Source organism: Microcaecilia unicolor, chromosome 3 (genome assembly GCF_901765095.1).
Source record: "Microcaecilia unicolor chromosome 3, aMicUni1.1, whole genome shotgun sequence".
Lineage (NCBI taxonomy): Eukaryota > Metazoa > Chordata > Amphibia > Gymnophiona > Siphonopidae > Microcaecilia > Microcaecilia unicolor.
In genome coordinates this window covers 326,039,383-326,049,745 of record NC_044033.1, presented here as the reverse complement: position 1 = coordinate 326,049,745, position 10,363 = coordinate 326,039,383, and the positions used below count along the sequence as shown (strand labels likewise).

General features: G+C 44.3%; 5 non-coding genes across 5 annotated transcripts; 2 read left to right on the top strand and 3 right to left on the bottom strand.

Annotated features, from left to right (window-relative positions):
* Window positions 1-7,812: 7,812 nt before the first annotated feature.
* Window positions 7,813-7,884, top strand: TRNAD-GUC. The gene has a single exon. It is a non-coding gene; the product is annotated as a tRNA-Asp (tRNA).
* Window positions 7,885-8,667: 783 nt separating this feature from the next.
* On the top strand, window positions 8,668-8,739 carry TRNAD-GUC. Its single transcript has one exon. It is a non-coding gene; the product is annotated as a tRNA-Asp (tRNA).
* Window positions 8,740-9,562: 823 nt separating this feature from the next.
* On the bottom strand, window positions 9,563-9,634 carry TRNAD-GUC. The gene has a single exon. It is a non-coding gene; the product is annotated as a tRNA-Asp (tRNA).
* A 121-nt stretch (window positions 9,635-9,755) lies between these two features.
* On the bottom strand, window positions 9,756-9,827 carry TRNAD-GUC. Its single transcript has one exon. It is a non-coding gene; the product is annotated as a tRNA-Asp (tRNA).
* Window positions 9,828-9,948: 121 nt separating this feature from the next.
* On the bottom strand, window positions 9,949-10,020 carry TRNAD-GUC. Its single transcript has one exon. It is a non-coding gene; the product is annotated as a tRNA-Asp (tRNA).
* Window positions 10,021-10,363: the final 343 nt, after the last annotated feature.

Here is a 10,363-nt window from a genome sequence, read left to right as displayed (position 1 = left end):
TACGAGACGTTGTATTCGGTGCCAGAGGAACAGGGACTCCAGGCGGAATGGTATATAGCAGGACAATCACTCCCTAAAATTACGGAGCTTCACCAAGAAAGCCTCAAGGGGGATATAACAGAAGATGAGGTGAGCTGGGGTATCCGAAATAGCCCTCTGTTTAAGGTGCCTGGGGGAGACGGGCTGTCTGCTGAATTTTACAAAATTCTTGCGGATGGAATAACATCATGCCTTACAGTGGTATTTAATCGTTATATACAGATAGGCGCCCTACCAGATTCATTGAGGAGGGCCCAAATAGTGGTTTTGTTAAAGCCAGGACGAGACCCCTTGAGTGCAGGTTCATATAGGCCTATTTCTCTGTTACCTTTTGAGACAAAGTTGTTTGCAAAAATTCTGGCAAACAGATTGGCAAAGATTTTGCCTCAGGTGGTGGAGGAGTCACAGGTGGGCTTTGTCCGGGGTAGAACAGTGGTGCGTAACATGAGACAGGTTTTGGGGGCTCTAGAGAAAATACATCATCAGGAAACCCCTGCTTTAATAGTTAGCTTTGATGCCGAAAAGGCTTTTGACCATGTCAAATGGGATTTTATGTTTGCTATCCTGCGGGCATATGGTTTGGAGGGGTTCTTCCATGATGCAATAAAAACATTATATCACGGAGCGACAGCTGAGGTTTGGGTGAATGGAAGGGCCTCGGCCCCGTTTGAGATAGCCCGCGGAACTAGGCAGGGATGCCCCCTCTCACCACTTCTCTTTATATTGGTAATGGATCCCCTTATTAGGGACATCAAGCGGACGGGAGAGGTGAGAGGAGTACAGATAGGGGGAGACTCTTTTAAGATCTCGGCCTTTGCAGATGATCTGTTAGTGGTCCTGGAAGATCCCCAGGTTTCGCTGCCTTCATTGATGGAGCTTTTTGCGGAGTTTGGGGACTTCTCTGGATTTCGGCTTAATCTAGAGAAATCGGAGGTTATGACCCTTAATATGAGGGAAGATCAGTGGGTGAGATTAAATTGTCCATTTAGAAGAGCGGGAACGGCCTTTAAATACTTAGGAATTCAACTTACTAAAGACCCTAGACAACTTGGGGAGGCAAACATTGCGCACTTACTAACTAGTACCAGAGAGACTCTTAGGAGATGGGAAGGGTTACCATTGTCTTTGATGGGACGCATTGCATTGTTTAATATGGTGCTGTTCCCTAAATGGTTATATTTCCTGCAAACAATACCGATTTACCTTAAACAAAAAGAAGTAAATGCATTACATAGTATGCTTTCTAAGTTTTTCTGGGCTAAGAAGAGACCTCAGATTAAGTTTGAGCATCTCATGGGGCAAGGGAGAGATGGGGGGTTTGGAGTCCCTGATATTAAACTTTATAATATAGGTTGCTTAATACGTCACTTGGGGGACTGGTACCAGCAAACAGAGGCATATACTCCGGTAACCATGGAAAAGGAGTTGTGCAGACCAAGGCACAGCTTTTATATGTTACATGCAAGGGGGAAAGAACTGGAGGCACATGTTAGATCTAGCGTTTTGATAGGACCATTGAGGGCGCTATGGAGGGATCTGGCGAAGATTTGGGCCTTTGATGGTGGGTGTAGTAGACTTCTCCCCCTGCAAGGAAATGACGCCTTCCGTCCAGGCACTGAAAATCTTGGTTTGAGGGCATGGGGAGAGAAGGGGATAGTATTTTTACATCAGGTACTGGAGCCTTCTGGAGCAATCAAAAAGATGGAGGATCTTGGTTTAAACTCTACAGATTGGAGCTCAAGATTTGCATATGAGCAGGTGCGACACTATGTAGCGTCTTTGCCCAAGCTGACGCTAGGTGTTGATGTGGCCACCAAGCTGGAAGAGCTTTTAGAGGTTCCATCAGGAGATCCTGTTTCCATCTCCATGCTATATAAGCGTCTGTTAGTTATACGACCACAGAGAGATTTAAGAAAAGTGGCTGCTAGGTGGGCAGAAGACACTCAGTCGGAGGTCTCAACCCGGGACTTACTACGGGGGTTGAGAGGGGTGGGGAAATGGACTAGAAGTATGGAGCTTCGGGAATGTCAGTCTAGAGTAATTTACAGAGCATACACATCACAGTCACGTTTACACCGGATGGGATATTTAGAATCGGCTCAATGTAAGAGATGTGGGGCGTACCAAAGTGATTTTTACCATGCTTTTTGGCAATGCCCTGCAATCGAGGCTTTGTGGAAACGGATACTAAGGTTTTTGGAGAGAGTTGGAGGCTCCCGGATTAGGCGTTTGCCAAAAAGCATTTTGCTGGGTTGCCAAAGTCCGGTGGAGGGGGGAACAGTTTACCAAAATGCACTTGTCCATAAGGCATCTGTGGTTGGTATGAAGTGTATCCTGGTGAATTGGACATTGGAGAAAGCCCCCTCTTTTTGGCAGTGGCGTAATCGTTTGCATACATTACTTTTGCTGGAGCTTCAGGATGCTCTGCTTAATTTTAACACACAAAAACATTTCTATCTAATTTGGACAGATTATATCAATGTGATGTCCCCCAAGGCACGAAGTTACATTCTTAATAAACTCAGCGCGCTAAAGGGCCACACCTCAACAACTTGTGTCACTTAAGTAAGAATGTGATTAAAGAATTAGTGGGTTCATTGAACACTCAGGCAGAAGGGGATAGGGAGGGGGGAGGGGAGTTAATATAATATAATGTACCAGGTTTGGCTAAGAGAATACGTTGGGGTGGGGGGATGGGGGGTCATCAGAGCACAGGCTCCCCATCTTGAACCCCAGGAAGGGGGGCTAACCCGACCATCTGGGGACTGCAGGTCCAGTGTTGGATAAAATAAATCATGACTCTTGCAGCAGCAGAAGGGGAGTGGTCTCTGGTATGTTTCCGATAAGAGGTTATTCTTCAATTGGTTGTTTCTCCTTTATCTGTATGGTGAAGACGTGGGGGGAGGGAGGGAATGGGGGGGGGAGTTGGGAAGGTTACTACACAATGTAAAAATTTGATGACAGATAATGCTGTATCGTTTATTTGTATCAGATGTTCAGAACTTGAATTGTCTCACAAGTCATGTACATTATGGGTGTCATCAATAAAACTGTTGAAACATAAAACATGACCGGGGCCTGTGACAGAAACCTCACTTATTGGCATTAAATCTTCAGCATAGCGGTGGAAAGTTACCAGCTTTGGATTCTCTGTGATATTGGGATCTGTTGCAGTATAGGGGAATATTACACACATATATGCTAGCGCATATATACAGTGGGGGAAATAAGTATTTGATCCCTTGCTGATTTTGTAAGTTTGCCCACTGACAAAGACATGAGCAGCCCATAATTGAAGGGTAGGTTATTGGTAACAGTGAGAGATAGCACATCACAAATTAAATCCGGAAAATCACATTGTGGAAAGTATATGAATTTATTTGCATTCTGCAGAGGGAAATAAGTATTTAATCCCTCTGGCAAACAAGACCTAATACTTGGTGGCAAAACCCTTGTTGGCAAGCACAGCGGTCAGACGTCTTCTGTAGTTGATGATGAGGTTTGCACACATGTCAGGAGGAATTTTGGTCCACTCCTCTTTGCAGATCATCTCTAAATCATTAAGAGTTCTGGGCTGTCGCTTGGCAACTCGCAGCTTCAGCTCCCTCCATAAGTTTTCAATGGGATTAAGGTCTGGTGACTGGCTAGGCCACTCCATGACCCTAATGTGCTTCTTCCTGAGCCACTCCTTTGTTGCCTTGGCTGTATGTTTTGGGTCATTGTCGTGCTGGAAGACCCAGCCACGACCCATTTTTAAGGCCCTGGCGGAGGGAAGGAGGTTGTCACTCAGAATTGTACGGTACATGGCCCCATCCATTCTCCCATTGATGCGGTGAAGTAGTCCTGTGCCCTTAGCAGAGAAACACCCCCAAAACATAACATTTCCACCTCCATGCTTGACAGTGGGGACGGTGTTCTTTGGGTCATAGGCAGCATTTCTCTTCCTCCAAACACGGCGAGTTGAGTTCATGCCAAAGAGCTCAATTTTTGTCTCATCTGACCACAGCACCTTCTCCCAATCACTCTCGGCATCATCCAGGTGTTCACTGGCAAACTTCAGACGGGCCGTCACATGTGCCTTCCGGAGCAGGGGGACCTTGCGGGCACTGCAGGATTGCAATCCGTTATGTCGTAATGTGTTACCAATGGTTTTCGTGGTGACAGTGGTCCCAGCTGCCTTGAGATCATTGACAAGTTCCCCCCTTGTAGTTGTAGGCTGATTTCTAACCTTCCTCATGATCAAGGATACCCCACGAGGTGAGATTTTGCGTGGAGCCCCAGATCTTTGTCGATTGACAGTCATTTTGTACTTCTTCCATTTTCTTACTATGGCACCAACAGTTGTCTCCTTCTCGCCCAGCGTCTTACTGATGGTTTTGTAGCCCATTCCAGCCTTGTGCAGGTGTATGATCTTGTCCCTGACATCCTTAGACAGCTCCTTGCTCTTGGCCATTTTGTAGAGGTTAGAGTCTGACTGATTCACTGAGTCTGTGGACAGGTGTCTTTCATACAGGTGACCATTGCCGACAGCTGTCTGTCATGCAGGTAACGAGTTGATTTGGAGCATCTACCTGGTCTGTAGGGGCCAGATCTCTTACTGGTTGGTGGGGGATCAAATACTTATTTCCCTCTGCAGAATGCAAATAAATTCATATACTTTCCACAATGTGATTTTCCGGATTTAATTTGTGATGTGCTATCTCTCACTGTTACCAATAACCTACCCTTCAATTATGGGCTGCTCATGTCTTTGTCAGTGGGCAAACTTACAAAATCAGCAAGGGATCAAATACTTATTTCCCCCACTGTATATATATATATATATTCTGAAATACCACCTTGCACATATATGTTGGCACCCTTCATATTTTAAATGTTGACAGTTCTAAAATGGATGCTCCTTCCACTTGTAGCCAACACACATACATTCATTCCTACATGTGTTTTAGAAAAGGTTCTTTTTTCTTAACTACAGCAGCTCTGGCAGTGATCACCTCTTTAAGAAGAGCCCAGCTCTGGTATCATATTAACTGGTTTGAATTTGTATTTAGCTAATTTATTTTCAGTAATAGATCAAAGTAAGTTATATTCACATATAGCAGGGTTTGTAATCTGAGGGGTCGTTTTACTAAGGTGTGCTGAAAAATGGCTTGCGGTAATGTAGGCACGGGTTTTGAGCGCCCGCCGATCCATTTTTTTAGCGCGCCTGTAAAAAAGGTCTCTTTTTCATGCGTCCATTTTGGGTCTGAGACCTTACCGCCAGCCATTGACCTAGCAGTAAAGAATCCGGGTGTTAATGACCTACGCGTGTCAAATGCCACTTGGCACATGTCCGTTACGTGTGCCCGAAAATAAAAAAATATTTTTCAGACGTGCATATCAGACATGCGCCAAAAATGAGATTACTGCAAGAGCCATGCGGCAGTCAAGCAGTAACTCCATTTTGGCACATGTTGGGCGCGCATAGACACATGGCTTAATAAAAGGGCCCCTGAGTTTGTACCTGAATTCATGAAGATCTGAGGGGATATTAGTGAGAAGTGCATCTTCTTTTCTTCAATCTGTAACAGATTGCTGTAACCACTAAACTACATGTGTGTTCTCTCTAGCTCCTCATGTTTTCCCTAGATCCTTTTTAAAGATTAGGGTTCCACTGGCCCCCCTCCACTTTCTATGTATGCTAAAACTTCATTTGGCTTTGAACCTTTTCTTACAGTACTTGTAAGGTTTCGTTTTCAATCATATATAAAGGTGTTAAATTTCACAGTATTCTCCAAAAGCTCAATTATTTAATTTCTTGGTATTTTTTTTATTCCTTCGGTTATCTATCGATGTGCAGAAAATTATAGACCTAGTAAGGTCCAGCTTTTTCATCCCAATAGTAACACATTGCCTTTATTGCTCTTGACCAAGTCGTAGGGGGTCTCTGCTAATTCACAAGAAGCGAATCTTGCAGGCAGGGACATAATATAGGCAACCGAGACCCCTCGGGCATAAAGGTTAACAGATATTTACATTAGTGACACAACAATAATCACCAGACTCATGGTATTTTCTTAAATATGGCAGAAATGTGCAGAAAATGTGCAGAAAAGTATAGACCTAGTAAGGTCCAGCTTTTTCATCCCAATAGTAACACATTGCCTTTATTGCTCTTGACCAAGTCGTAGGGGGTCTCTGCTAATTCACAAGAAGCGAATCTTGCAGGCAGGGACATAATATAGGCAACCGAGACCCCTTGGGCATAAAGGTTAACAGATATTTACATTAATGACACAACAATAATCACCAGACTCATGGTATTTTCTTAAATATGGCACAATTTGGCCGCAGCTTTATTTATATAGATAGAATACATCATAAAACCTTAGGTATACCCAAGCCGAATTCAGCCTTTGGCTCATTAACCAACATTCAGCCTTTGGCTCATTAACCAACCGAGTCCGCCGTATTAGCAAGACTGACCAATCGTAAACATTGCTCCCCACCGCACAGCAAGGGAGCTCAACCGTAAGCGCAGCTATCCTAGCTGCCTAGCTTATACCATCAGGCGTGGGTACCCTGCCAAAGCTGCGACAAGATACATACAGGTACAATTCACAGTAACTGGGTAGGGGGGGGGGGGCGGGTGTATGCTGGTGCCCGGGCGCCTGAAGAGGCCATCCGGGCTCCTCCCAGGGGCTTTTAAGCCCCTGTCGCTCTTACTACTACTACTACTTAACATTTCTAGAGCGCTACTAGGGTTATGCAGCACTGTACAAATTAACAATAAGGACGGTCCCTGCTCGGAAGAGCTTACAATCTAAAGGACGAAATGTCAAGTTGGGGTAGATAAGTTTTCTGAGAAGAGGTGTAGTGATTAGGTGCCGAAGGCGACATTGAAGAGGTGGGCTTTGAGCATTGATTTGAAGACGGGTAGGGAGGGGGCACGGCGTATGGGCTCAGGGAGTTTGTTCCAGGCATGGGGTGAGGCGAGACAGAAGGGACGGAGCCTGGAGTTGGAGGTGGTGGAGAAGGGTACTGAAAGGAGGGATTTGTCTTGAGAGCGGAGGTTACGGGTAGGGACGTAAGGGGACATAAGGGTAAAGAGGTACGGAGGGGCCGCAGATCGAGTGCATTTGTAGGTGAGTAAGAGAAGCTTGAACTGTATGCGGTATCTGATTGGGAGCCAGTGAAGTGACTTGAGGAGAGGGTGCCCATTGGGCAGCGGGAACATGCCCGTCACGCCTCGCGTGCACCCCGCTGGCTCGGTTGGCATGCCCATCGGTGCACGGCGCCAAATTATAAGCGGCTCCGTGCACCCATGGGGGCACTACGCCTTGCTTGAAGCGCCAATAAACACTGATCTCTACTTTCTTAATGCAGAAGGCATTGGTGGTATGTTTGATCCCCAGAGAAAGCAGATAATGCATTTATGGTAAGGAGAAGCTGACGTCTCTGGTTTGTATTCCTACTTCCTTTTATTAGGAGAGAACTATTTGCACAGTTCAAGAGAATGAAGTGATTCATAAACTCAAAACTTGTAGGAAACTTGTCCCCACCCTCGTAATTTCTATGTACAAAATAGAGAACAGCCGGTTCCAAAGGGGGTGCTGTGTCTTTATGGTTAGAAAAAGAAGCAGCTAACATCCGTGGCATGAATTGAGCTAATTCTTATTTCCTACAATGAATAGTTACAACAGCTGAAATGAGTCATACAATCTCTGAACGTGTAGCCAGCACTAACAGTTCAGCAGCAAGAGAGGAACTATTAACAAACAAATAACTAACAGTTCCTCGTTAGTATAGTGGTGAGTATCCCCGCCTGTCACGCGGGAGACCGGGGTTCGATTCCCCGACGGGGAGATGCGAGCTTTTATCACTATAAAATGTAATTGTCCTATGCTTTCAGACACCGTTTTGTATAATTGTGAGCAGTTACTATACTGTTTTTAGTCAGGTCAGGCTAGTGGGATATTTACAAGTTTTTATTTGAATTTCCTTTTGATTGATTATAGAGGAAATTATTAACAAAGGTAATATTATACCACCTTGCCCTTAAAATTCTTCAAGCAGGGGGAGCAGAGCAGAGGGCTACAGTTCCCCCACTGCTCTCCGAAGCCCATTCCTTAGCAAAGTACCTTAAAATTATAAGCTGGCTTAAAATCAGATAAAATGCTATTTAAAAAATGGAAGCTTTACTCCGGGTTATAGTGAGGTAACACTGCTTGTACGGGTATTAAAAAAAATCCAACTGACTTGCTAGGAATTAAAAGCAGGCCAGCCCAGTAAAAATCAAGAACCCCTCCAACCAGTACACATTCAGGAAAAAGAAGTTTATTCTCTTTTATGTGACAGCTATTTTCTAAGGATGCATCTTCTGGTAAGTATAGAAGAGCCGATACAAGGTGTATATCCAGCTTTACTTTCTCTTCTAAGAGCAGGATCGGGAGCCCTTGAGCTTGCAACCTGATTCTTTTTATTTGGCAGAAATGGAGTTGATCTGTATGGCTTGATAGTGTGCTAATCGTTATTTCTCAATATAAAAAAATAAGAGTATTAGGAACAGCTGAGATAATATCAAAATGTACAGAAAGCGCACATTAGGTTTCTGTTCAGAAAACAAAGTAAAAGGCACCAAGCAACTTATCCTCGTTAGTATAGTGGTAAGTATCCCCGCCTGTCACGCGGGAGACCGGGGTTCGATTCCCCGACGGGGAGATTTAACGTTTTATTACCTTTTGCTTTCAGACAGTATTTTGTAAAATCTAATTGAGCATAGTCTCATGAAACATATTGCTATACTGTTTTCAGGGTACAGAATGTAATTATCTATAGAGGAAATCATTAATGAGGTCACTTTTATGGAGCTCCACCCTGAGATACTTCACCCAGGAGACACAGAGTAGTCGCTGTACTTCCTATACACCTTCCTGCTCCTACAGCCCATTCTCTAGTAAAGGTACATTAATGTCCTTATTAAAATTTGCTTTAAAAAATTTGAAAAGTCCCTTAGTGGAAATTAAAAGCAGGCCAGCTGAGTAAAACTCAAGAACCTCAACCATTACACATTTAGGGACAAAAGCTTTACTTTGTAGATCATATCTGGGATGCATCCCTAAAGTAAGGAAGAGATGCTGGAGAGTGTGTATTCAGCTCTGCTTCGTTTTGTAACAGTAGCATCTTGGAGCATTTCAGCAGTCATCATTTGCACCCTGATTCCTTTATCAGCGCTAACACACTGCCTTTTTTCGCCAGCTGCTAAAGAAACTTTTGTACATGCCTTGTTCTTTATTTTCTAGTGCCACAAACAGTGAGTGCATTATAGAAGTATCAGCCTGAACTATTTAGTATAGTACTTGGTCTTTTAAACCATTCCAGTTGCATAAATGGAGGGGCAGTAGAATGTGAAGCAGGAACAAAAAAACTTTTCATACAAAAGCACGAGGTCTTTACCCTTTTTACTGTTTGCTTTCAGAGTAGAGAATTTTGATATGGCAGCTCTCCGAAATCCCATACCCCAAATATAGGTAAAAGCTTGCACCTCCCCGTCGGGGAATCGAACCCCGGTCTCCCGCGTGACAGGCGGGGATACTCACCACTATACTAACGAGGAATTGTTGCTTTACCTACCTTGGAAGAGGCTGTTCATTATATTGTAAACAGTAATTCAGAGTAGAGAATTTTGATATGGCTCTGCAAAATCCCATGCCCCAAATATAGGTAAAAGCTTGCACCTCCCCGTCGGGGAATCGAACCCCGGTCTCCCGCGTGACAGGCGGGGATACTCACCACTATACTAACGAGGAATTGTTGCTTTACCTACCTTGGAAGAGGCTGTTCATTATATTGTAAACAGTAATTCAGAGTAGAGAATTTTGATATGGCTCTGCAAAATCCCATGCCCCAAATATAGGTAAAAGCTTGCACCTCCCCGTCGGGGAATCGAACCCCGGTCTCCCGCGTGACAGGCGGGGATACTCACCACTATACTAACGAGGAACGGTTGCTACATCTGCCTTGGAAGAGGCTGTCCATTACATTCCAAACAGTAATTAAGGGTGGATTCTCTGTTGTGTGAATCATTTCAGCGTCCTGTACTCTTATTTCCTTATAGCTATTTTACACAATTCACATCACAACAGATATCAGCTTCTTTTTCTAACCATAAAGGCATAGTCTGCCTTCTCTGGGGTTCACATATAGCAGCCTGACATTTATGAAACGATTGCACTGCCTGTTATATTAAGAAAGCCCCTGTGCACTAAGTTTTCGTCAACAAGGAGACGTGCCCCCCACCCCCCACGACTGAGCACGACTCCACGAGGAATAAAGGCAGAGTGTG